We start from the raw sequence: 27811 nt of genomic DNA, 5'->3' as shown, positions 1-27811 counted from the left end.
ATAGGCAGTCTCTCTTGATATTTACCTAAGTCTCTTTTGCTGTGATTTAAATCAGGAGAAATCAAGAATATCTTCAGAAAACTCACCACCAGAGATGGAGGAAACAGAAAATCAGTCATATTAAGTTTAGAAATGAAAAAAATTTAAAAAACCACGATGACTGGACCACCAAGTCTTTTCCCCAGCAAAAGAACATACTCACACTGTTAGTTCAGTACAGAAAGCTAGCTATGGGTGCTCTCAGAGTGGGGTATTTTCTATCGACATCAGCGCCAATCCTTTAGAGCTTGATGGTGGCATAATTCCATCAATGATTCTGACTCATGATTGACTCATTTTTCTATTTGCTGGACTTTAAAAGATACCATAGTGCCCCCATAATGTGCATCAGCAATGTTACCTTTTGAAACCTGTATCATAAATTCTACTTTAGTCTGGCACCCAAAATAACTTTATCACGTAGAGAATAAATCCATCAATTACTAATTACTGAATGCCTACTATGGCCCAACACATTGCTGTGGAGGATATTCAAAAAAAAAATCAACCGAAATTATTTCCTTGATGAATTTAATATAAATCATAATGACATTTTACATATTAGGTCCCTTATTTTGATTTTTCTCGACAAGATCTCACAGAGCAGAACACTCGTCATCTGCAAGGCGCTGTAGTGAGGCTACCGGGGAAGCTGCAGACTTCGACCCTGAATTCATGCCATATGTAAGAAGGCAATGCCCATGAGAAACTCAAGTGAGAGAAAGTGTGAGAGTCTTAATAAACACGCCAATAAAGTGCCAGGGAAAAGGAACAAGGGAGCTTGTAGCTGGAAATGGAGCAGATGCAGGAGAAGGATTGGAGCAGACACTGTGGAGTTTGACATTGTGGCCTTTGAGCTGCGCCTCAAAGGATGAGTAGAATGAGAGGATGCAAAAAAATAGAGAGAAAGGCCACTGTGGAGGGAACAACATGAACAAAATTGTTGGGCAGAAACAAATGAGATATTCTGAGGGCAAAGGAGCAGTTCAGCTTGAAGCTCGGCAGAAAATCCAGATGGGTAAGTAGGTTGGGGTAACATCACAGGGCTACGAATACCAGGCTAAAGAATCTGAAAATCAATCCTTAGGCTAATAAGATGATTTTTGAGAGCATGGGCAGTCAGAACAACAATTAGTTAAGATGATTTGGCAATGGTGAGACGGAGCTAAAGGAGGATAAATAAGGGCTTCTATGGCTGTGGCTTCTGCTCCAACCAGTGTATGAGCTGAACACTGCAGTGATTTTTCTGATTAACGTTTATAGCTACTGTCAAATGGAAATCTATTAACTGCTTGTGGTGTCTTGCTTCACGAAGCTTTGGTTTCAAACACATCATTATAAAGTCTCTTGTCGCTGGCACTGAGCAGTCTGTGTGCTTTCTATCTGCCCAGAACTAAGTGTTATAAGACCCAAGAGCCAAACAATACATGCAGCAAAATGCTCATGATTCCCAGCAAAGACCAAACCAAACTTGCAGTGTAATGTTTATGTTCTACATAGCACCTGCCGTATGTGAAGCACTTGACAAATGATTAATTAGATTGAGTATTTTTTGTTATGTTGAATCCAGAGAAGACAGTGCTATAATCCGCCTTGGTGTCAGGTTCATTTTATGCATCCACCTGACTGGGCCACAGTGCCCAGATACATGGTCAAACACTATTCTGAGGGTTTTTGGATGAGATTACCATTTAAATCAGTAGACTTTAAGCAGATTGCCTTCCAGAAGGTGGGTGGACTCATCGAACCAGCTGATGCCCTAAATGAAACAAAAGACTGACTTCCCAGAGTTAAGAGGGAATTCTGCAACAGACAGCTTTTGAATCTGAAGTGCAACTTCAGCTCTGCTCCTGGGCTCCAGCCTGCCCTGCACATTTTGTACTTGCTAGCTTCCATAACTGTGTGAGCTAATTCCTTGAAATAAATCTCCTATATACACGCACATCCTATTGGTTCTGTTTCTCCAGAGAACCCTAATCCCATGGTAAAACATGCCAGAGTTTTCACAACCTACTTCAGGTCTACCTGCATCTTCTTATGATCGTCTTGTCTAGAAAATGCCCTTGACATGAAATTTATGGAATGACAGATAAGGGCTACGGGCTGGGGGCAGGAGTATCTGGCTAGATTTGCTGGGGCTTTCTTAGGCGGTCGTTATGCCTACGAGCCCTGTACATTTCATAAGCACTCCACTTAGCCAGACGTTAACTATACAATGACCTTCTATTTAATATGTAGAGAACAGAAGGGAGTTGTCTGAACTGAAAAAACGTGGCAGTGACGATCCTTATTACTGAATTCCAGGAAAAAAATTAATGTATTATACTTTCATATGTGATTTCAATTAATAACATTCGGACACCATTGGCAAGGTGAGTGGCCCATGATAGAGCCACTGAGTCCAAGGATCTAGGCTAACTGAGGGCCCCTTATAGGAACCCAGGCCTCACATTCAGACCTCTGCAGCCAGGCTGACACCATCCCATGCCAGGTGAGCCAAAGTGCTCACTACTACTGAACTACTTTCACTACTACTGAACTACTTTCTCCTAACCTATGCCTGGTCTCCCTCCAGTGTTCCCCGTTCCCCTGAAGAAGACAAACACTGGGCAGTTTTCCATGGTGTCCCTCACACAATCATATCCAAGTCAGCACGAAGTCCAGTCTACTTTCCCTCATAAATAAGTGGTATATCTATTAACCGTAAGTAACAGTAAATCTCTCCACTTCTCCCCATCTTTATCACCACCACTCTGGCTCATGCTACCAACACCTCTGGCCTCCAACAGATTCAGAACACATCTCCCTGAACACCTCTGTCCATACCTCCTCCATCCATTCTTCATTATGGAGCGAAGTGACCTCCTTCAAATGCAAACCTGATTGTGTCACTATTTTGCTTCAAAACCTTCAATGGTTTTCTATTTCCCTTTCTACTGATAAAGACTACAGTGCGGCCTGCAAGACCATGTGAGATACAGTCCCTGCTTACTTCTCTGGCCTCTTCTTAGGCCATGCTCCTTGCTCTCTGGGCTCTAGCCACCCTGACTGTTTTCAGTTCTCAACAGTACTGGGTACCTTTCTGCCTCCTGTTCCCTCCGCCCAGATTGCTCTTCCTTCTTCCTCTTACTTCTACTCCTTTAGATCTCAAATAACTTCCTTTGAAAGCCTCCCCTAACCACCAAGCCCCAACCTGAATCATGTCTCCTTATACTTTGATTCCACAGTACTTAAAACTGTTTTTCCTTATACTTGGTTAATGTCCTCCTCCATTCTAGACCATGAACTCCTGTGAGGCAGAGGCTATGTCTGAGTTGCTTACCATATGATACTATTCTAGTACCTAGTCTCCTGCTCTGCTGGGCAAAGTACAGACTGAATTAAGGAGTGGTTTGTGAGTGACTGAATGATAGTAATGATGGATCCTTATACTCAGCTATCAATATTCATCTTTATCCTCCCCTGCAGCACAAACCCAGAATCAAGGTCAAGCATAAACTTTCAAGTTCAGTTCAATATAAAAAGTATTTTTTAAATACTTTAAAATAGGCTGCATGGAGGAAAAAACATTGAAAGGGAAGGACTAGCAGGGTCTGATCTGGGTTCTCCAACGTAGGGAAGGAAAACCAGTACCTCTATATTCATTCTGAAAACCAAACAAGAACTAGCCATATCCACTTCATGAATGAATTCCTTAACTTACTTAAATCACTTCCTTTGTAGATATATAAGAAAAAAATCACTTTCACATATTTTTTAAAAAGGGAAATAATTTAGGATCTCCCATAAGGATCTTAAAATGCTCCAAATTCAGAACCTATACATGTACTAAAACCAACACTAAACTATCCCTTCCAGCTCTCAGAGTCCATCTTTAAATAAGTTTACAGCACTATGTCCCAAAGTCTTATACAAATTCTTGGGCTTAAGCTCAAAAGATATTAATCAAAGTCCAAGTAATTTATTAAACTGCAAGTGGCCATAAAGCAGAGTTAATTCAATTTGGCAGGCAGAGCAAACCAAGACACGGCTTGACCTATGAGCTTTTAGGACCCCCTTTGAAAAGCTGAGTGAAATCACTAGGGAAGAGGTTAAAATTCAACTTTGTTTTATATCTCTCTTTAAATAATGTACAGTGCAAGCGTGCTCCTGACAATTTAAGATTTTGAGTGATAACTTACGAAACAAAATACTTCCTGAGTTTTCCCACAAGAATTTTTTAAAAGTTCAAAATGCTCTCTTCAACAATGTGGTTATTATTAATACCCTTCCTTTTAAATCATGGACTTTTAAGGCAGCTGTCCTTTGAATTACAAAATCCCAAATCCCAGGGAAGTCATTATAACTATTATGTTGACGGGGCATTAATATTTTACTACTCACATTTGGCAACTGTTCTTTTTCTGGAAAATTTCTCCTTGCTGGATCAATATTTCAAAATTTAAGATTTAATAAAATGAAGACAATTTATTTTTTTAATGATCAAGGCAGTGTTAGGCTGCCTTAGCTATCTATTACTGCATGACAAGTTAGCTCAGTTTCAAACAACAAGCATTTATTATCTTACAGTCTAGACGCAGGGACCTAGAAGAGGCTTCGCTGGCTCAGGGTCTTTCACAAGGTTGCAGTCAAGTTGTTGGCGGGGAGGGGACTGCAGTCATTCTGAGGCTGGACTGGTGCTGAAGGCTCCACCTCCAAGGTCACTCCTATGGTGGCTGCTGTCAAGAGGCTTCGGTTTCACATTGGCTGTTGGGTTGGGGGCCTGAGCTCTTCATTCCACACTGGCCATGGGACTCCCTCACTTTCTTTCCGGGTGGGCCTCTCCATAGGGCAGCTCAAAACACGGCTGTTGGTTTCCCCCAGCGTGAACGGTCCAAAAGACAGAGCAACCAAGACAGAAGCCACAGTGTCTCTGAATGATTTAGTCTCTGAAGTTGCACATCTTCACTTCTACATTATTCTGTTCGTTAGGAATGAGTCATGAAGTCCAGCCCCCACTCCGAGGGAGGGAAACCTGGACTCCACCTCTTGATGGGAAGAGTATCAAAGAATTTGTGGACATATTTTTAAAACCACCACATAGGCAGTGGCTAGAAGCATGGGAGTTGGCCACATTCGGAATTAGGAAGAGCTGTGTTTGAATCTCGACCGTGCTACTTACAGCTGTGGGTCCTTGCATAAATTTAACTTCCCTATGTCATAGTTTCACCAAATGCAGAATCAGGTGGCTCATGGGGGTTTTGTGTGGGATTAAATAACATAACATGAAAAAAGGCCTTGGAATAGCCCCTGGTAATAGTAAGCACTTCCTTAATGTTGCTCATACAACAGTTATTGGTGAAGCAAACTATTGAGTGCCCACCGAGTAAAGAATACACAGTCCTTTGCCCTGTAGGAGCTTACAATCTCACTGTTACGGAAGTAAATCTGAAGTTAGACATAGAAAAGCTAATGTGACATAGAACAGCTAGTTTTTCCTCTAGAAATCCAAGGGCTTCCTAAAGAGAAGAAGTACTTCCTAAAGAGAAGTGGTCAGAAAAGCAGTCTAAACAAAATAAGGAAGTATATAACGGTTTAAATATTTTTGTTTGCCTGCTTTTTTAAAGAACAGAGGCTGTCCCTTCAACTTAAACGTTCTCAGAAGTGTTGTACATACAACAGATGAAAGCACGGCACTCTGCGGGTGGGAGGCATGCAGTGCAGCCAGCTTGGCCCTCTGCTCTGGACACCCCAAGGGCCCTGAGGGGGCTTGCTGGAGCACAGTTTGTAAATCTGCATTAACAGATTGTGCCCGTACCACAAACACAAAGGCCAAAGGTCAAATGGTCCTTTGACCATTTGATTAAAGGTCATGATTTAAAACCATGCCAACCTAAGGTAGCCATTTAAGTAAACAGTTTCATACATGTGATCTGAAAGGTAATGCTTTTCCTCCTTTAAAAATGTGCAATGCTTTAAACATTAGAATCTGAAGGGATTACCTTTCAGTCAATCCCTGTTTATTCCTTCTAAGAAAACAAAGACCACTTTTACATGATTGTCCCTTTGTATCTTCTTAGAAGTTAGATCTCATTCTGAGGCAATAATTTGTGTTTTACATAGATTGTGTTATTAGATACTAACTCTAAGCTTCCAACAACTTGTAATCAAAGCAAAAATTAACAAAAACCTTAAAGCCTATTCTTTTCTGAATTTAGAATTAGAGGTTAGAGGAATTTAAGCATTGGTTAGCCTACATATCCATGTTGTTTATCTTCCCAGAGTCAAAGCTTGAATAATTTAAAAAAAATTTCTTCTGAATTTTATGCCCCAAGTTCCAAGGCAACCAAGGGTAATTTTCATTTGGGCTATTGAAAGTATAAAGATCAGTCAAAGATTTCACTGAATATTCCATATCCCTCATGGAATATGTAAAAAAAAAAAAAAAAGGATAGTAACTATGGAAAGACTGAGAAATGGATGTTAACTATCCAGACTTAAGCACATTATAAAATAATAAAATATTTGAATGATTACACAACATCAATGCCTGCTCTATAGAGGTGCTTTGCTTCCAAGCCTATAATTGGGCCCTGGATCAAAACTTTATTATTAGAGCATGGGGTAACTTTCTGATGAGCTTTACGGTCAATGTATGTGTATATCAAGATAACAGGTTTTACAATTATTAGTTAGGCTCTGAAAATGTTCCACAGATCCAAGGCTGACAGTTAATCCAGCTTACTAAGAAATATACCATGCATGTTTCATAATACAGTTTTGTCAAAGACTGCATGCCCATCAAAAGGCACCAAGGATAGGGGATGGGCAAGTGGAGAAATAAAAATGTATTTAAAAAAATCATATTGTGTTATCCAGTGCAAGATGCCTGTCCCTTCCCCAACCATGCCCTCTCACCCCTAATAGGGCACACTGCCTAATTTCTAACGGCCAGCACCTGTATTTCCCTGCCTGAAGGTTCTCCCTTGCATCTCCAGATTGCTTTGCCCTCCTGAATGTTAGTGACCAGGAATTAGTGACTGATGGAAGTTGGTGGGTAAATTATTCCAACTCTTTCAACCTTGGGTGAGAGGGCTCAGGTGTGTGTTTTGCCTGGGCTCCCAAAATCTCTCCAGGAAGATGACAAACTCCAGTAGCCAATGACGGTAACTTGCTTCATAACACACCCTTTATTGGCTCCTTTCGCTTCCTTTTTTCACTTTCTCAAATAAACTTTTACCTGAATCCTTGTGTTATGGCTTTCTTCTGGGAGAAATCCAAACCGAGATGCTACTCATAACTATATTTGCTGATCAAGTGAAGTGGCTCTTGAATATATCAGTCTAAGGTCATTTATGGAGAGAGATTACAACTATCCTGGATTATCTTTGGTCCCTCACTCCATACCATGAGGAAATCTCACCAAATTATAAATACACTAGGAATTGGCAAATGAAAGTCATGCATTTTTGGACGTGTGGAAGGAAAATAAATTTTTGGAAGAATGCTAACAAAACTTCCATTAACTACTTAAAATGCATTCATTCAACCAAAACTTACGAAGGATTTTCTATGGGATATAAAGTGAACAGAAAAGGTCACTACTATTAGGGAGCTTACATTTTTGTTGGTGGAGATGGACAAAAAAAGGAAAAATAAATTAATAAATAATATAATATTAGATAGTGGTAAGTGCTGTGAAGAAACTAAAACAGGGTTATACAATAGCATGACCTAGTTGGGGAAAGGTTACTCTAGCTAGGGGTCAGAGAAGTCCTTTTGAGAAGGTGACATTTGAGCTGGGGCCTGAATTACAAAAGAGGACCAGTCCTACATGGATGCGTATGTGTATAAATGTGTGTGTACACACACACACACACACACACACACACAATCACACCTCCATCATATCACAGAATCAGGCCTGAAGAGGATAATGTCCTTTCATAAAGTATTCTCTCTCTAGCCTCCATAAAATACAGACCATGCAGTTATTAAAAATAGGAGGCTTACTTGTTAGATATGCATCCTAAAGTATAATATTTACATCTACAAAAGGAAAGGACAAGATGTCTGAGACTGCTTTAAAATACTCAGGGGCACGGTGGAAAGATGAAAGAAGATTAGCAAAATATTGATGACTCTGGAAGCTGAGTAATGGGTACCTGAGGCTCAAAATACTATTTTCTTTACTTTGTTTATGTAAAATTTCCCACAGTCAAAAGTATTTTTTTTAAATAAAATGTATATCAAAGATAGAGAATTCCCAAAGTTATAGAAATCCCACCTCACCAAATTTTCATCCACAAATTAGGAGTTCAAGCAGGAAAGGGTCCAGTGGAATCATGAAGGTGTAAAGAAAAACTCTGGACTATGCAATGAGAAAGGAGGTTACAGGATACCCCTTCAATGGAATGCTGAGCTGGCAAATTGGATGTGTCTCCCCAGTCCTACTGAGTCCTACAGAAAAATTCAAAATGTCTCCGTCTTGCTTCAGATATTAAAAATTTCTAGATGTTTCCAAGGCCCTGAACAAGATCCACTTTGGGAAGCTGGCCATCAGGTTTGGGTGCCATCATTAATCTAAGGAGAAATATACCAAATTTGCATTACGAGCTGAGATCCCAGTTATCACCTGATTCTATCCACGTCCCTTTGTCCCCAACAATCCACATACTTCTTGTCGACAATTCAATTTCTCTCTGTGTTTTACTACATACTAACGTCATTAATAAAATATTTATTGAATGTTTATTCTATGACAAGCAGAGTACTGTTTTGCCAATGTCCCTATTGGAAATAAGATGCTACACTGACTGCTGATAGGAAAGAAATCCTTCCTCTTCATTTTGCTGCTCTTTCTTTAATATTTCAGACTTGCTAGGTATAAAAATGGTGTCTTTTCTTCAGTCATCATCATCTTGTCCAGGGATTCTAGTATTTTCTTCTACTCCTTTGGGAAGAAGCTACTGTAGAGGTTTTGTCTTTAGGAATCTTTTTATTTCTCCTTCACATATGCTTTTCAAGGCTCTTCTTTACTTTGCTTTATCAAATTGAGGTTTTCTGGGATAACAATAACATAGCTTGAAGATGTCCAAAGAAGCAGCTGATAGGGTGAAGCAGGATCATATGCCATCATCCTGACCAAGGACAAAGGCTGATTTCCTGACCGATAGCAATCAAAATTGGCAGTCTGACTGAAGACTCATCAGCCGTCATCAAACTTGAGATGAGCTGTTTTCTGCATCATGGTAGCACCTTCTATTTTAATGAGCACGGGGAGAGAACTATGTAAGACTCTGCTTTGTAATGGTCTCACTCTACTTTTTTGTTTTATATGGCCACTCAAAGATAAAAAAAGATGGATGTGATGCTTACTATGATAAAGTACATTTTTTAAACAAGAAAAAAAAGAGCTTTTCTTTGTACCAGTGACTATCATATTTCTAATAAGCTAAAGGAACAAAGAGGGATGCCTCTTTTAAGGTTTTTAATTATATACTACTTTAAATGTTTCATTCGATAAACAACTGAGGATACAATCAAGGAGTTATTATAGCAAATGTCTAGCATAGCAGGCTGTCCACCATAGATAAATACATCAAAGCACCTGTTCAATTTGCAAGCCCTTTTGGTTCTACTGCTGACTGAGGGATTTATCAGGGTGCTTTCTACCACCGGCGCCAAACCTCCATGAAGTGAGTGTTTTCCCTAGGATACACTTTCCACTTAGAAGCCCAGCCAGCTGGGGGATAGACTTGTTTATGTTTAAACGAATTCACAATATAAGAAGAAGAATTCACTGGGATTATTATGATATTCTTCTAAAGAAAACTGACTGAAGTCTAGTCAATAACAGAAGACGCAAGCCCTAATCAGAGCAGTAAACACATCTGGAAGTTTTAAGGACTCTGTAGAAGAAATTATCTACTGATTTTGGAATGGAATATTTGAAGGTAAGTTGAGATGCTAATCACACAGCCCAACAATTTCTGACAGAAATCACTGCCTTCCTATGAATCATTAGTAAGTGAAATTTGTGCCTGACCTAAGGCTTCATTTACCTATATTAAAAGGTAGTGAGAAACACCCAACAAATAAGTTGAGACTAAACAATGACCCTCTCTGTCATCCTCCTTTTAAAGGTCTGGTACTCATCATGGAATTTTCTTTAGCTCAAAGCAAAAACAACAACAAAAGAAAAGCAACTACTTCAGAAAGACCTCCTGCTTCAGACCATGATGAGCTGTTATTGTTTAGAATGGGAGCTGGAAGCACAGATGTGATTACATTTTTATCTGTTTTACTTCATTGATTAAAAAAAATTAATGGTAAGGGAAAAGAATCAGCAAACACTATTTCCTGATGCTTATATTCAAAATTGTTGTGTATTGTTAAATAAGTGATATAAATTATAGCTTGACTGTCCAAAGCAGCCCACATTAATTCAACTAACACTCTTCCCACATGCTGTAATGCTATGTTTACAGCATTCAGCAGAGTGGAAAAATATAAAAATGAATAAAATTTATTTTCTGCTCTTGAAAAACCCACAGCCTAGCAAGGAAGACAGATATGTAAAAAGACCATGAAACTGGAAATGAATGAAATAGGTGTTCCCGCAGACATTCAAGCAAAGCCCCGAAAGAGCTGAGAGAAGAGAGAAATTCAATAATTTGATGGATTCAAACATAGCCCTGAAAAGAATCCTAAGAGGTCATCTTGTTTACGCCTCTTTTTTTGTTGTTGTTTATTTGTTATTAATGTGTAAGAAATATGAAACCCAAGAAATTCGGTAGTTTGCAACAATTACAAAGCCTGTTAGAGGCAGAGCTTAGAGGGGACCCAGGTTTCCTGACACCCTAGTTTACTATTATTTCACATGATGCCATCCTAACTTGCAGGTTTCTTATATCAAAGTTGAACTTTGGTTTAGAACTTATATGTCCAAATACTTATCAGTGGGTCTAGCAAACACACACACAAACACACACACACACGCGCGCGCGCGCGAGGGGGACAGCACGGACAATTTCATCTAAGAGCACAAGACTCTCATTGGCCCCTTGTCCTGACTGAAGGTCTGTGCACACGGTAGGGCCTTCTGATAGGCCCAGATGTCAGTCTATATCACAGGTTGGTTTTCTCTCTTTGCCAAGAAGAAAGGGTCATTTCTTTCACATCCAGACTTGCTGAAATAAACAACACTGTCATCATCGTCAACCATAACCATTTCCTGCAGGAAGACAGAAGATTCTCATCTGTGTCAGATTCTCAGCTGGGAAACTCATAATTTAGTCAAGAAGCCTCAGATGGATACACAAAAGAGAAATCAATCATAACAGATAGGTGTCTAATGCGAAGTACAGGCCATAAATGCTACAGACTTTGTGTGGAAATGCCTCAGCCCCAGGCGGTAGGCATTCGAATTCTCACAGAGGAGAAAAGTGAGTCTCAGAGGAGTTAATTTGCATGTTGGTGGTAAAGCTCAGACTCAAACTGAGCTCTGATGGGTCCCAAAGTGGTTGCCTTTGAAGCACACCCTCTCCCCTGTGTGTCCTGTATATACCAGCTTTGCTTCCTTACTCCAAGGAGAGGACTTGGTAAGTGAGGAGCATCAGGGAACTCTCTTAGGGCTGATGGCCAGATACACCTGCTCTAGACTTCCCTGCGGCATTGGCAAGCATTTACCTCCAGAGGAAGATGAGGTTGTTGACTCAGTTCATGTCCTGTATGGACACCTTAAATCCCAGTTTCCTGAAGAAGCGTTTCTGTCTGACGTACTTTCACCTCATTTATGGCCAGATGGCATAGTGTCTAGGACTTGGATAGAACAAGCCTTCAATAAATGCTGATTGCTAGTACTGACTCATGCTCATGGAAGCAGACACAATGAGGTCCATGAAAAGAATACCTCGCAATGTAGTCTCTACCTGTCTGTAACATGCAGTTGCAATTTGCTTGTCTTCAGAACATTCTACTTCTGCTGTTCTGGGGCTTGGTATTCCTTGATAGTAAGAAATTAGATAGCTGTCTTCACTGCATGTAGAATTCTATTTACCTGCACAGTATTATACTTTCCACAGATTTATTGGGAGTTCAGGCATGAACAAATGTTTTGAAACTATCATCATAATGTTTTGACTGTGGATGATTAATAATCTGAAAAGAATGAGTTGTTTACAGGTTTGAAATTAGTGAACAGTGTAATGAGATGGCTAAAACAGCTCATGAATATTAAGCTGACTTAACAGATATAGAAAGTCCAGGACTAAGGATTTCACATCTCTGTTTTCAATGACGTACATTAGGAGGGATGGAGAGAATGTGGACTCGAGGCATCCTGGTCAGGGCAGAAAAGGGTGGCACCCCACAGTGGGTGAGGAACAGCTCCAAGAACAGGCAAAAAAGAATTCAGGAAGAAGGAGCATACTGTTTGTTTTCCAATACAGCACTTAAAGGGAAGAGAGATTAGATTCATTGTGTGTGGTTCCAGCAACTTAATACTAGGCCAGTGAGCAGAAGAAAGTGTTGATTCAGTACAGGCAGAACTCTCTAAACATAAATCTCCCCTAGAATGGACTGGCTAGTGAGGAAGCAGGATTTCCATCTGATTATTTCCAGGGAGAGGTAAGCTGGCCCACTAACATGGAGGGCTACTGAAGTGGAAGTTCTTGCCCCAGTAGGGAGTTACCTATAAAGTCGGTGATCATACTGATCAACCATGTTACTGAGTATATTGTTTCCATTATATTGCCCCGGGTTGAAAAAAAATCACTTGCCAAAAAGACGTCCTGTGTTGCCTTGTTTACCCAATTAGCAAAGGTCTGACTTCAGCCTTACCGAACTTCAGTTCTTATCAATTCAAGATTCAGAAAGTGATTACGTGATTTGAATACTCATATTATTTGTCACTACCACAGATATTATAGGGTTTTCTTTTTATTTATTTATTTTTTGTGTGGTATGTGGGCCTCTCACCATTGTGGCCTCTCCCATTACGGAGCACAGGCTCTGGACGCGCAGGCTCAGCGGCCATGGCTCACGGGCCCAGCCGCTCCGCGGCATGTGGAATCCTCCCGGACCGGGGCACGAACCCGTGTCCCCTGCATCGGCAGGCGGACTCCCAACCACTTCGCCACCAGGGAAGCCCAGGGTTTTCTTTTTTAAGAAGAAAAGGTGACGGTTTGTATGGACGCATGTGAACACACTAAAAAATAGAAGTTATTTTCATTATTGACATACTTTTAAAAAATGTCTTCCCTGAAAGTAAACCAAATCTCCAGAATTGTGCAATTTACCAGTGGAATGACCAGAGAAGCTTAACAGATTTAAAAAATATAACCCATGCCTTTTTCCTGAGCTAAACAATTTGCTGTGCCACATTCTCAGTGTATCACTCAGATTTATCTTTACATTAACAATGCTTACCAGCAGATAGCCAAAAAGGCTCGCCAAGTTGGACCAACTTCAAGATTTGTTTCCATGCTGGGGTGCTTCACGCGATTAGCAGAAGCAGAGTGCAGCTAGGGCTCATTTATTACATTATGCTATAAACATTTTGTCTTGAGCTAACAAGATACTCAACACAATTCCATAGGTTACTAAGCACCATATACATCTGTTAACACAGGCACCAGAGATAGCACAGAAAAGGCATCTAGAATCCATTTTTAAGAGGTTTATGATGCGAAGTCTGCTGCCTAAAAACTAACAATCAAAAACACAGCCCCAAACTCTGCCTAGAACAAATATTTGCAAGACAAAGTTATGCTCAGTTTGGAAAAAAATGCACTCGTGTCGTCGCTTTGTCAATGCATTTATAGATTTTCATTTCACACCTCTGCCCATTAAGTGTTGGTTTTCCATGCCATTCAGGAGACCCAAGCTATAATTTCACTGTGATATATTTACTCCAAAAGAAAAGCTGAATGTTGACTCACCAACTTTCCTTAGACTCACGTGAAGCAAAAAGTTTACGAGGGTGGAAGAAGATGAGAGACGGGACATACTTAAGCTACGAATGAAGTTTTCCAGTGGTCTCTGGACTTAAAACACATCCTTCCAGCTCCATCTAAAGTCCATCTGAAGGGAAACCACGAATGGCCAGACCCCTTGAAATCTAATCTGGGAACACTGAGCTTTGTTTTTCTCAAAAGGAAGAAGAATCCTCAATCACAGAAAAGATGGAACCAACAATTCTGTCTACTAAATCATTTTTTTTATTTCGTTCCTATCCAGCATTTTAATTTCTGGAAATGTTTCAATACTATAGACCTCCAAGGTCTATACCCTGGCACCCCAGAGAGGAGGACTTCCAGGATGACACCACCTGCTCAGGTGAGGAAAGATGAGTGCCTCCCCAGGCACACACACCAGGGAGTCTAAACACCCCAGAGGCTGTGCACAACAGTACCCTGGGAATCTCAGATCCACGGATCCAACCTGGGTCCGCGTCGCCGGGCTTCTGAACCCACACATTAACACGTCTCCTAGACCCTCCGTCCTCCTATGCAGGTCTCCTGAGAGCTCCAGAAACCTCCACCTCCAGACTTTTGAAGGCCAAGGGATTAGTATTTTAAAGTCCGTGGTACTTAAATCCTGTACAGAAACTCCTGAGACTTCCCAACCCTCTGGCCTCCTGTTACCTTTCCCCGTCCCTTCCAAGGTCTTCCGGCGGCACCAACAGGCGGGCGGCACCTCTCTGGCCTCCTCCCCCCAACCCCCCTGCACACCCTACTGGCTCAGACTCCGACACGCCCCCCCAGGCGCACACACGCGCGCACACACACCGCGCGCACACACACAGCGCGCACGTACACCCATTCAGCCCACTGACCCTGCACCGGGCCACCCACTCCCACAGCATGACCCCAGCAGGCGTACCCCCCACTCAGGCTCATATATAAAGCACTTACCCCAAAACAGACTTCCCTGTGCACCCGCAAGTGGGTGACCCTGCCCAGCACCCTCTGCGCGCCGCCGGAGTCCTCTCCCCAGACCCGTCGCTACCCCACTCACCCGCGCGGCTCTCTTGCCTCGGGCAATTCTGTCAAAACTTTAAGCCTGGTTGATTTCATAACCACGAGTGTGTTCAGGGCTGGAGGAGTTCGGCTCTACACGATCTCCACCCACCCCAGCTCATGGGGACTGGTGGCCGTGACTCTAACTGACCCCAGCTCCGCTGGTGCCAATGCGCGGCTGCAGTCCGCAGAAACGCGCAAGGGTGGTGCGCTTTGGGAAGGAGCGCGCGGTGTAGAGGCGCACAGCCGAACAACCTCCCCTCTCCTCCCGCGGCGCAGCCAGGGTCCTCTCCCCGCTTAGCAGCGAAGCCTCAGCAGTTCCTGCCCCAGCCCGGCTGGCTGATGATGTCAAACAGAAACAGTCGCAAAACTTCTAAGACTTTAACAAAACTGGCTTCGGAGGAAGCCCCTCCAGGCACCGCAAACGCGGGTGGGAGCAGGCGCCAGCGTGGGATGGTTCGCCTGTCACCCCCAACTCCCTGACGCCCCCACCCACTTACACATACACACACGCACACGTTCAGAGCGTGGATCGGGTTACAACTACCCACCAGCAGAAAACAACTTCTTGGTGAAGAGGAGGGGAGCAGTGCCAACCCCCAAGTCACCAGGACAAAAATTATCCGTGTAAATACATAAGACAGATCCCCACTTTCATAAACAACTGGCGTCCCAGGCTCCACTCCCAGGCCCCCCGACACAACATGGGGAAAATCAGAGCCCGATTCCGGAGCTCCCTTCCAGTACCTCCGAGCCTCGCCTCCGGAGAGAGAGAGCGGTTCGCGGCCGCGCTGGGGCCGAGGGCGCGGGGCCCTCCGGCCTGCGCGGCCCCAGCCCGGGGTCCTCGCCGCTGCCTCGGCTCAGCAGCAGCAGCCGCCGCCGCCGCCGCCGCTGCAGCAGCCGCCGCTGCTGCCGCCGCCGCCGCTCCCTAGACCGCCTCCTCTTCCCATGGCTGCGCCCTGCTTGGCAGCTCCCGGGCTGTCAGGCTTGGGGAGGGGGAGGGGAGGGGTGAAACGGGAAGGGAGGATGGGAGGGGAGGGGAGGGGTGAGAACCGGCGGGCGCCGTTCACTAGGGGTCACGCCTCGCCCGGCCCGCCGCCCTCGGGACCCAGGCTGCCGCAGCCAGGGGAAGCGGGAGCTCAGGGCGGCTGGTTCGAGACCCGCTGGGGAGGCGCCGAGCGCAGTTCGGACCGAGCACTCCGCGGAACTGGGATGAAGCGTTCCCCGGCGAGGAGTTGGAGTTGGTGCGTGTCACTCTCATCTGGGCTGCGCGGCTCCTCCTAGAGGAAAATATTGGTAGTTGCAGGACACTTCCTTCCTCTCCGCCCACCCCTGTTCCCAAAAAGAAGGCAGGACCTAAAAGAACCTAAATGCAGTCAACAAATTCAAGGGAACGCTTACAGAAAGGTTAGCTTTCTGCTGGAATGGGGGCGGGGGTGGGGTAGGGAGGGGAGGAAACGGACAAGACAGCTTGGAAAGCGTAACTGGCAAACCAAACATTGCCTCTTTACACCTGCAACCAATTTCCAAACTCCTGCTCCCTGGGGCATGGTGAAAAGATAGTTAAAGGACCTTACTTCAGAGGTTAGAAAACCGAGGCAAGAGAGATGAAGTAATTTACCAAGGACACGAGGCATGTTAGAATAGGGGTATGTCCAGAAACTGGAGCACAGGGAAGCAGGGTGTCCAGATACAGACCTCGGCCTGAGAACTGTACTTGTGTGTGACCTAGGGAACGTGGTGTTTAAATGTCTTGCGCTGGACATCTGTCAATACGGGCCTGCCCACCTCATTCCACTGCAGTGAAAAGAAAGTGAGAGAAGAAGCTGTCAAAGTGCTTCAGAAAGTCAGTATCGTTCTGCATAAGCCTGTCATTTTGTTAAAGCATCAAACTCCCAGTCACCACATGCTTTTCTAAGTAGAAAGTTCAAAAGTCCAGTTCCAGGTTGTCTGAGATCTGACAGAGCAGCCCATCATGCTATCTTTTTACTATTTACTTTATTACTGACAGCCAGTTGTAACGTCATTTATTTAACAGATTCGGCTTACTAAATGACATTTTTTTTACAGGGTTCACAGACACAAAGCCAAATTTATACCCGGAGAGAAACGTTTAAGCAACAACTTAAAGAAACCAAGCTTCTTAGCACTAGAATAAAAAATCCCCAGGGCATGGAAAATAGCACAGGTATGCCAAGACTTGGGAAGGAGCATAGTACCAAAGACTTCGGGCAGCAGATGTCACATAAGATACCCTTCTTTTTAAAGGAATCAAAGAAGTGGAAAATTCTGTTCCTTATAGTCTTTTCTGGTGCTCAGCTGTGGCTCAAGGCAAAGACACCCAGAATGAAAGGAGGGGGAAAGATTCTAGTAGGGGTGTGGACCACACTGTCCCATCCTGAGGCAGGAGGCAGGATGGGTGTTGATCTTGAACTGGTCCTGCTCTAGCTGTATCCCACTCAACTATGATGAGGCTTCCTTTCCCTAAGAACCACGCCTAATCCCTTGATTTCTGGGGTTCCATGCTTTGCTAGAGCAGTAGGAGTGCTTACCAATGTCTGGAGTTTTTAAAAGGGGAATTGCCCACATAGAGAGAGATTAGGGCACAGGCAGGCAGAACACCTGCTGGGTGGTCAGTACTGCCAAGCTGGCTGAAAGGGCAGCACTGGAGACCAGGCAGTCCACGAATGCTGACTCCACTCCTTCTGAGATGAACTTCCAATTTGGCCTTTCAGACTCTGACACTGCCAAATTCTCTCTTTATATCCCTTCTGTGCCTTCTCATTCTTGCCCGCCCCCCTCACCCTCAAGCTCAGAGAATCTTCTAGCAGGTGCCAGAGGGACTCACAAAATATTTTCTAAGTTCTATCGTTTACACCCTGAGATGATTTCAGGGCCATGCTTAGCAAAGAAAGATTACCTTCTTTCTTCCTCTGGGTTCATCTGGAGCCTTCATTCTGTGAGACAGGGAAGCTGACTGCTCCGTCTTTGGGAGTAAGGTCATCATGCACAGAAAACATTGGTTAATATAAAAAATTATGGAACCAGACATAAATTTGCAACTTACATGAAAGGCAGTCCTTTTTAAGCCCCATGAATAGAGATCCTCTGATCTCATATATGATCATGTATAGGTATATAGTAGTATTTGCCTCTTTATATTTCCCAGATTATGAGGGAGAATGTATCAGGTACTGAATTAACTAACTTGCTACAAGTTAAGGCATGCCAGAGTACATTTACCTTATGAAATGTGAAACTGTACTTACCATTCCTTCCCCGCTGCCTGGAGACCATATAGGGAAATTCTCCTTAACCTTCAAATTCCAGCTCAATTGTTTAGTGCCTGGCTTTTCCCAAAGGTGGAATTAATTAATTAACTATCCCTGCATCTGCATCCTCATGGGTCTTTATACCTACTTGTATTAAATATTTAAGTTTTTACTAATATGTATACTTTTCCCATTAATTATGAGACCTCTGAGGGAGGCACTATATATTCTGAGTATCTGTACCTAAAATGTCTACGTTGGTGCCCAGCAAATGGTACGATGCCCAATAAATGCTTAACCAAATTGAATGAAAATGTAGAACTTCCAAATTTGTATCTCAAACCCAGATCTTTATACAGAGCTCTGAACTGCCATCCTCCACATTTTCTCACACTCCACATTCAAAATCGGGTCACTTCCTGACCCTTCCATGCCTAACATTTGGTCCAAACCACCATGGTGTTTCACCTGAATTACTGCTGTAGTCTCTCAAACTCCTACTGGTCCTGTTTTCCTGGGGGATCCAAACTAATACAATATTTACTGGTAAAACTAGTAAGATTCTAGAAATAAAGCACACCTACTTTAAAGGATTTTTGAAACTAACACTGAATTCCCATCCACTAGGTTCTTTCGACAAATGTTGAAGAGCCTGCACCATGACAGATTTGTTCTATGAACGTAAGATACCTCAGGGAACAAAACTTACATGGCACGTTTACAAAGACCTTGCCCTCATGGGGCTTACATTCTATTTGGGAGAGGCAGTGAACAATAATAAACATAATAAATAGGTAAATCACTGAAGTGCTGCTCAGAGGAAACTATAGTAGGATAAGGGTTTCAGGAAAGCCAGGTAACAGGTGGAAGAATGCTGGGAATTCCTTCCTTGCCCAGGACTCAGGGCATATTGTGGAGTTGAGCATGTGATGCGGTGAACACCCTGGAAGAGCACCCTTGACGCTCCCCACCCCTGTCCCCAGCCCTCACCCTCAATTGCCTTGGTTGAGAGGATGGCAGGGGAATCATGAAGGGAAGAAAACAGCTGAGGAATGTATTCATCTTTTCTTTCCTCTATTGAAAGGCAACAGGGGAAAAACTATTTCATGATCTGGAAATTCTTAGCCAAGACTTATGAGGAGGTCCCAGAGCCAGAATTAAAGCTTAAAATCACCATTTATTTTATGAATTTCAGAAAAATTGGTATTTCGATTCAGAGCTCTTAAAAACTAAAAGGAATATGATTGCCTGGACTCTCTCTAGTGGACTCAGAACCACCCCCAGAAAAGCTCAGGACCTGGGCAATGCCATCCATGTGCAGCCAGTGGGTGGAAAGGAGCCAAACAAGATAGGTCTCAACAGAGACTCATGAATGAATGTTCCCCTTTAAATGACTTAAGTGTAAAAAATTAAAAAAAAAATTTTTTAATATTTTGAGATTATTTTCTCTATCCTCCCACCAAATGCAAAAGCTTGTTTGTAAAAAGCATCTGATAGATGGTCCTCCAGCTTCTGTCTGGATAATTATATTGATGAGTAAGCCATTAGCTCCCTCATTGGGAACCGAGTTCCATTTTGTGACTGCACCATTTGTTAAGAGTACTGTAGCCAGAATCTGCTATTCTATTATTTATACCTGATCCTATCTCTAGAGCACATAGGGAAAATTTAGAAATTTAAATTTGCTTTTTTTCATGAGGCACACTTTCCACGTGTCTCACCATAAGTTATCTCTCCTCCAGGCCAAACACATGCAGGTCTTCCCACTACTTCTCATGTGATGAGGTTTCCAGATCCTACACCATGCTGGACCTCCACCTTAGTATACACTCCAATTCATCAAAATCCTTCGTAAATTGCTGTTCCCAGTATCAAATTCAATCCCATTATGGTCACCACAAGATAGAGGAGGGCCATGAGCTTCCAACTAGGTGTTCTGGAGTAATGGAAATGGCAGAAGCCTTGAAGTCCAGTAGATGTGGTGGGAGCCCCCAGCTCTGATCCAACTTCCATCTGTTGTCAGTCAGCCTACACTCCAAGGAAGTGAATTTAGCAACCTTACCATGATCAGGGCATTTCCATCCCTTCTTTTCTTTCACATTCGATCCTTTCCTACTTTTTATCTTCACATATTACATGGTTCTTTCCTTCTATCCTCTTTATTTTTAAGAGGTGGGACTATAAAAGCAAAAAAAAGATGTGCATGAGAAAGGGATCTGAGCAGGTATGAAAAAGTTTTTCATAGCAATTTTTATAGAAATTAGGCACACAGAGTATTTCCAACTACTAAATAAACTATCAATCTAGTTTGCTAATCAGACTTCTCCAGGGAATAATGAAAACCCAAGAGGAAGAATACTGAATGCTTTGCATACGAAAGGAACTGACCTGCCTACCACCCATTGTCTACCCAGTGAAACCAGGAAAGGTCAGGTGAGGGGAGGAACTGCTAGAGAACTCCTTGAGGAGAGTGAGGGCTTGCAGTGTAACAGAACTTTACTCAAGGTCCCTGGCCCTCTGCAGCACCTGCTGAACCAGGTGAAGGCTGAGATGTGTTAACCAGAGGAACTCACAATATCTTGGATAAAAGAATTTGAGAGCTAAGTCAATAGGTCTCAACTGTTGTAGGCAAAAAATAATTCAGAATGTCTGTTTAAATTAAATTTGCTTCATAAATTTTTTTCTCCTACATTTTCCTAACACTATAGAGTATTCCGAGCACATTCACAGCAATTATGTCAATTTTTCTTCACAGCAGTCCCATGAAGAAGGTGTGATTATCCTCTATCAGTGAGGAAGCTGGTTAAAGAAGTAAAGCAACTGGACCAAATCATGCAATTAGATAGTTATAGGAGTTGGATGGGAACCCAGAGCCTTTCTGGGTCAAGTCCGTTCTTGGGACTCCTCCACAGCTTCTCCAGTTATCCATGCCAACTATTTTGTCTATCTTCTGTTTTTAAACCAGCAGACCACAGAAAACTTTCCCCCAACCTCTCTCTATATAATATATATTGTTGATATGAATACTAATTTTTTAAATTATATGGAAAAATTACATTAAATTATTAACTGTGGTTTCCTCTAGGAGTGAAAAATTTTAGAAAGTAGGAGGGAGTAGGGGGAATGAAAGAACAAGGACTTTTACAGTTTTACACTCTAGTTTTTTTTTTTTTTAATTGAGGTATAGTTGATTTACAATATTATGTTTCGTGTGTACAACATAGTGATTCACAACTTTTAAAGATTATACTCCATTTGTAAATAGTTTTCTTTTAAATCAGGGAACATAAAACCTGAGTCTGCATAACAAAAACCTCATCTATATCAGAAGTTGAGTATTCATATGATGCTAACATTCTGTGCTTTATGAAATGCTTGAATGGCATTTCATAATGCCATTCTACTAGCTCCTCTAGTAGATTAAATGTATATTCGCTTTAAAATAATTTGATGCACAAGCAACATTCTAGAAACACGTCCATTGTACAATGTGAGATGAGGTACTACCTCTCATCAATTTATTATATAATTTTTATATATAATAATAGACAGTTTTTATTCTGTCAATATGCCTTATTATCTATTTTATTATTTATTTGCCTTATTTATATCTATCTGTTTAATATTTTCCTAGCCCTCATCTTCTAAAAGAGGATTTGAGGTGCCTTCTGGAGAAATATATAAGCCATAAAGATGAATAAATAAAACATGAAAAAATGGGAATGGAAGAAAAATAGGGTATAAAACTAAGATAACAGGCAAGGATAGTTAGCTCTTGAAGTAAATATTATAACATACTGTTCATTTGCTAGAAGTGGGCCACAGTTTTGGCTCTGAGCTTCTTTGTGACCATAAGAAATAAGAAAACATGATCCATTATAAGATGTATACCTTCCATAGGGTGAAAGCCAAGAATTGCTTAGAAGTGCATCTTCTTCTGAAACCAAAACATACAAGAAATTGTTCCTGAAGGTCATCATACAGGGACTCAACATAGTGGGCTGGATGATGTATTAGTGATGTTGTATAAGACGGGACTGAGGGACATTCTTTCCCTCTGAAAATTCATGTGCAGATACCAAAGTGGGAAAATGCTGCCAGAAATTAGAGGCAATCTCACACTCATCTTTAACTCTTTTTTAACTCAAAGCCATTGGTAAAATTTAATTGTAAGAACATAAAGTATTTATTTCATAGTGACCACAGAAAGTTTTGGTTCAAAGTTATTTTAATTTAGTAATATCTTAGATTTGACAATGCTGGTATTTAAAATTGTAATTGCACTCGTAGTTCATAAAAATCTTAATCTGTGGAACTATGTGTTCCAGGGTTTGAGCAAAATCCATCCAGATAAACAAAAAACAAAATGAATAAGATATTTGAGATTTATTTACAATTCTCGGCTTTCATGGGATTATTTGAAGTAAAAGATTGACCTAACTACTGCATTATCTGGAGGTTTATTAGGTTTACTGTAAATACATCGACTGTTTCACTTATGTTTGTAACTCACGAAGAAGTTAATAAACATTTTAAACCACATTTGCATGCCTGATGCCTGATGGGTGTTGATTCCAAAATGAAAATCATCAAAACGTAGAGCCTGTTTTTTTCCCCTTTAGAGCACTCTCCAGAAATAAGTTTGCAGAAATAAACAGCATTAGTAACTTTCAGTTATTGAAAGTGGTCATAATAGGACTGGTGGAATCAGCAGCCCAATTTTTGTGGCATGAATCAAGGTCATCAAAGTTTCCTCTAATAAAATTCCCCACTGTTTTCTCACACTGCTGTACCCCAGATTTGTCTTTCTGGGCATGCAATTCCAATGTCAAAATCTCTTCTTTTGGTTAAGGCTTTGTTTGTAGAACGGTCTTGTCAAAATTCAAATATTTATTTAAGATGAGCCACAAATTAATTTATGAGAAACTATTTACACATTCACAGGGATGAATTAAGTGCTTATAATTTTTAAAACAAAGTAGTTGCTTAATTTATGGTTTTCCCCAAGAATTCCATACTTTGAAGGAGATTGTGTACCAAGTATAAGTTCACTTATATTCCCATTTTCATTAATCTCTTTATATAAATACAAAATTGAGCTGCAGATCACTGTGAGATAAAATTGGGTTAACATAGTTTCACTCAGTGGGCAGGAATTTGGTGTTTCATGTTTCCTATCTGGCTTTATTATGGGTAATGTATATTTTGCATTAGAAGAAAGTGATTATACACAGATATAGATACATCATAATATAATATATGTTTACATATATTCTAGAATTTTAATTTTAAAACATAGCATATTCCCATGGTAAAAAAAATGAACACAAAAGAATATAGAATGAAAATTTATTTGCAACAGATAAGACAGAAGAAAGACTTAATTAACCTATAAAGGGCTCTTAAAAACTGATTTCTAAAAAATAGACAAGTTACCCAATAGAAAAATAGACATTTCAAAGATAATTAAGAAGAGACAATTCACAGAAAAATAGAAAAATTAAAATAATTATAAACATGAAAAGATGCTCAAATTTATTCACTGCTAAAAGTGTAAATCAAAACAATAAAAAACTTTTTTTTAATCTATCATACTGGAAAAGATAAAACATGTTAATAATATGCACTATTAGTCAGGGTGTGGGGACAAAGACATTCTTATTCAATGTCGATTGAGAATGTAAATAGGCAAAATCGATTTTCAGGATCATTTGGCATGTTGATAAAGTTTTAAATGCATGTGTTCTTTCACCCAGAAATTCCACTTTTAGAGGTATATACTTATAAACTCACAAAATTTTGCTAAATTATATGAATGAAGGCAATTTAAAAATGATTCTATATTGTTTATCTTTTGACTTTGGTATATTGTTTTGGTAAAATGGTATATTGTTTCTATGAAAAGACATTTAATTTTTACATGGTCATATTCATCCATTTGCTCATCACAGCTATTATTTATTACCTTACATAGTTAACTCTGCCTTGAGATCAGCCCAAATACCACCACTTTTCATTTGAGGAAACCCAACCAAGAGAGCATTCATTCACTTACTCAGAATGAGAGTAGAGATTTGATCTCAGTTCTAACTGACTTCAAAGCCTATGCTATTTCACCTCATTATACTCAATCTTGAAAAGATGGAAAGACTGAAACCTTGAAAGTAACTTGGGGATCGCCACCACTGTTTTAATTCTTATCAATTTGGGGACCACCAGATGGGAGGAAGGATTCTTAGCTGCTGATGCATAGTTCTCCTTAGTGTAGTCACTTATTCCACCTCTTAGTTTTTGGTATATAAAATATGCATCCAAATCTTTCTCAAACTTAGAATGTTGGAATAAATAAAATCGCATTTCCATATTTGGAAATTTGTCTCTGAAGGTGATAACGTTTTCAGTGATTTCCAAATGGGGAATTAGCACATCAAAAAGATTGATAAAATAGATAATCAATAAGGACCTACTGTATAGCACAGGGAAGTCTACCCAATATTCTATAATAACCTATATGGGAAAAGAATCTGAAAAAGAATGGATATATGTATAACGTAACCACTTTTCTGTACAACTGAAACTAACAAAACATTGTAAGTCAACTATACCCCAATATAAAATAAAAATTAAATTAAAAAAAGAGATAACATCTAGAATGGCAAGTACATGAGGAAAGGCACACTCCCATATAATGATGGTAATGTATGGTTAGTAACATTTTCAAAAGACAATTTGGCAACATATATAAAAATTTAAATTCTGCATACCCTTTGAACCATCGATTCTACTTCTGAGATTGTCCAACAGTAATGTCTACCTGAGTAAAAAGACATATGGACAACGATATTTATTCCATATTTAATAGCAATACAGACAACTTGATGACAAAATACTCCATAGTATAATCAATTAAATCAAAAGTTTATACAATGGAGTGGGATGCAAATATACAAAGAATGAGATAGACCAGTCTTCACTGATATGGGCTGCTGTTAGTGATCTATTATTAAATAAAAATAGTTGCAGAAAACTAAAGTATGAACCAACTTTTGTAAGAATGCATAGCAAAAGATCTGGGTTACCCCTAGAGAGGAGATATGGGAAAGGGCAAGTGGGGAAAGGTGAATATTCACTCTGTATTTCATATAGTATTGTGTACTGTTTGAATTTTCTAGTGAGTTTAAAACTTTCACAAATTCAGTCTTTATATAGTTTTGATTTTTTAGATTTTTTTTCAGTGAGCAAAGACAACTTCTGTAATTTTTTTAAAAGCAATGATTTTTTATAAAGGTGAAAGTAATACAACTGCTTTGGTTTAAGAAACAGGTAGTATAGCCAAACTAAGTCAACTACTTTGACTCAGACTAAGGTTGAAAACTGTCTTCCATTAACAACATAAAGCAATAGATTAGAGAGTTTTACTTTCAATAAGAATTCTTTACATTAAAATTTGGTGAGAGAGTAGCACTGACATACATACACCACCAAATGTAAAATAGATAGCTAGTGGGAAGCAGCTGCATAGCACAGGGAGATCAGCTTGGAGCTTTGTGGCCACCTAGAGGGGTGGGATAGGGAGGGTGGGAGGGAGACGCAGGAGGGAGGGGATGTGGGAATATATGTATACATATAGCTGATTCGCTTTGTTATACAGCAGAAACTAACACAACATGGTAAAGCAATTACACTCCAATAAAGATGTTAAAAAAAAAAGGAAAAAAAATTGGCATCGTTATTAACCCAACTTTCTTGAGAGGTTTTAAACCATTCAAGCAAAAATGACTCACAGAGAATGATGGTTATGATAAAAATCCCCGTAAGGCCTCCCTTCCCGTAGGCTTAATACAGACCCAACTTATTTGTATATTCTGAAGAAAGGAAGAGTTCACAGTGGGCTAAGGCTGGTCACTCATTCCAGCTCCCACTATAATCAGTTTCTTTTATTTCTTCTGAGTGTTGGCACTCCATCTCTGTGCCCAGCAGATTATGGTCTTAGCACAACTCAGGGAGGAGACGTGCATTCTTTCCTGGGGAGGAGTTGTTAGACTTCTTGGCACATCCTAGGTTAAGGTTGGATTATGCTATCATGAAAAGAGTTTAGCTCAGGAGGTAATCTGTACTTTGTTAATTTATCTGGTCGCAGAATTTACTAAGGAAAAACTCTGTAATTCTTGCTCCCTGGTGGATTTCAAAGAAGACATGATAGCTTTTCTGCTTGAATGCTCTGCATATGATGTGCTTTGTGATACATTTCTACCCAAATGAAGGGTTTTAGTTAGAAGCTGGAGATGATTCTTTTAAAAATAGAAATTCTAAATATGCCAGAAAAGAGGCTGGTCTGGTCAGGCCTGGGGATGGTGTTAGTGTAGTTTAGATTTAGAAGTTATGAAATTGGTGGAAACACTTCTGGGTCATTGCAGTGAGAGGTTTAGCAGTGTTGTACAGAGCAAAGCCTAACAGGCTATGGTTTGTTTCTTCTCAGATTCAATCCTTACAGCTACTTGTCTTCCAAAAAGCCGGGGACATAAAACCTACCCCACTGTCTTGCTGCCCTATCTTCCCAGTGTAGAACAATAGAGGCAGCTCAGAAACAGTAGCGCTGTGAAGGATCTTTTTTTTAGAATTATATTTTATTTATTTTTTTATACAGCAGGTTCTTATTAGTTACCCATTTTATACATATTAGTGTATATATGTCAATCCCAATCTCCCAATTCATCACACCACCCCCTCCCCACCACTTTCCCCCCTTGGCCATACATTCATTCTCTGCATCTGTGTCTCCATTTCTGCCCTGCAAACAGGTTCATCTGTACCGTTTTTCTAGGTTCCACATATATGCATTATACGTATTTGTTTTCCTCTTTGATTTACTTCAATCTGTATGACAGTCTCTAGATCCATCCACGTCTCTACAAATGACCCAATTTCATTCCTTTTTATGGCTGAGTAATATTCCATTGTACAAATGTATCACATCTTCTTAATCCATTCATCTGACGATGGGCATTTAGGTTGCTTCCATGTCCTGGCTATTGTAAATAGTGCTGCATTGAACATTGGGGTGCATGTGTCTTTTAGAATTATGGTTTTCTCTGGGTATATGCCCAGTAATCAGATTGCTGGGTCATATGGTAATTCTATTTTTAGTTTTTTGAGGAACCTCCATACTGTTCTCCATAGTGGCTGTATCAATTTACATTCCCACCAACAGTGCAAGAGGGTTCCTTTTTCTCCACACCCTCTCCAGCATTTGTTGTTTGTAGATTTTCTGATGATGCCCATTCTAACTGGTGTGAGGTGATACCTCATTGTAGTTTTGACTTGCATTTCCCTAATAATTAGTGATGTTGAGCAGCTTTTCATGTGCTTCTTGGCCATCTGCATGTCTTCTTTGGAGAAATGTCTATTTAGGTCTTCTGCCTATTTTTCGGTTGGGTTGTTTGTTTTTTTAATATTGAGCTGCATTAGCTGTTTATGTATTTTGGAGATTAATCCTTT

The 27811-nt window shown here is 40.7% G+C and overlaps 1 protein-coding gene across 1 annotated transcript in view; it reads right to left on the bottom strand.

The window, feature by feature from the left end:
• Positions 1–15920, bottom strand: part of GHR (growth hormone receptor) — a 292818-nt gene extending 276898 nt beyond the window's left edge. The window contains exon 1 of the mRNA XM_033852831.2: positions 15789–15920. The gene's annotated coding sequence lies outside the window, so the exon portion shown is untranslated. The remainder of the gene's footprint in view (positions 1–15788) is intronic.
• Between the last annotated feature and the right edge of the window lie 11891 nt (positions 15921–27811).

Source organism: Tursiops truncatus, chromosome 3 (genome assembly GCF_011762595.2).
Source record: "Tursiops truncatus isolate mTurTru1 chromosome 3, mTurTru1.mat.Y, whole genome shotgun sequence".
Lineage (NCBI taxonomy): Eukaryota > Metazoa > Chordata > Mammalia > Artiodactyla > Delphinidae > Tursiops > Tursiops truncatus.
The sequence above is the reverse complement of the archived record's forward strand: the minus strand, read 5'-3'. Positions and strand labels throughout refer to the sequence as shown.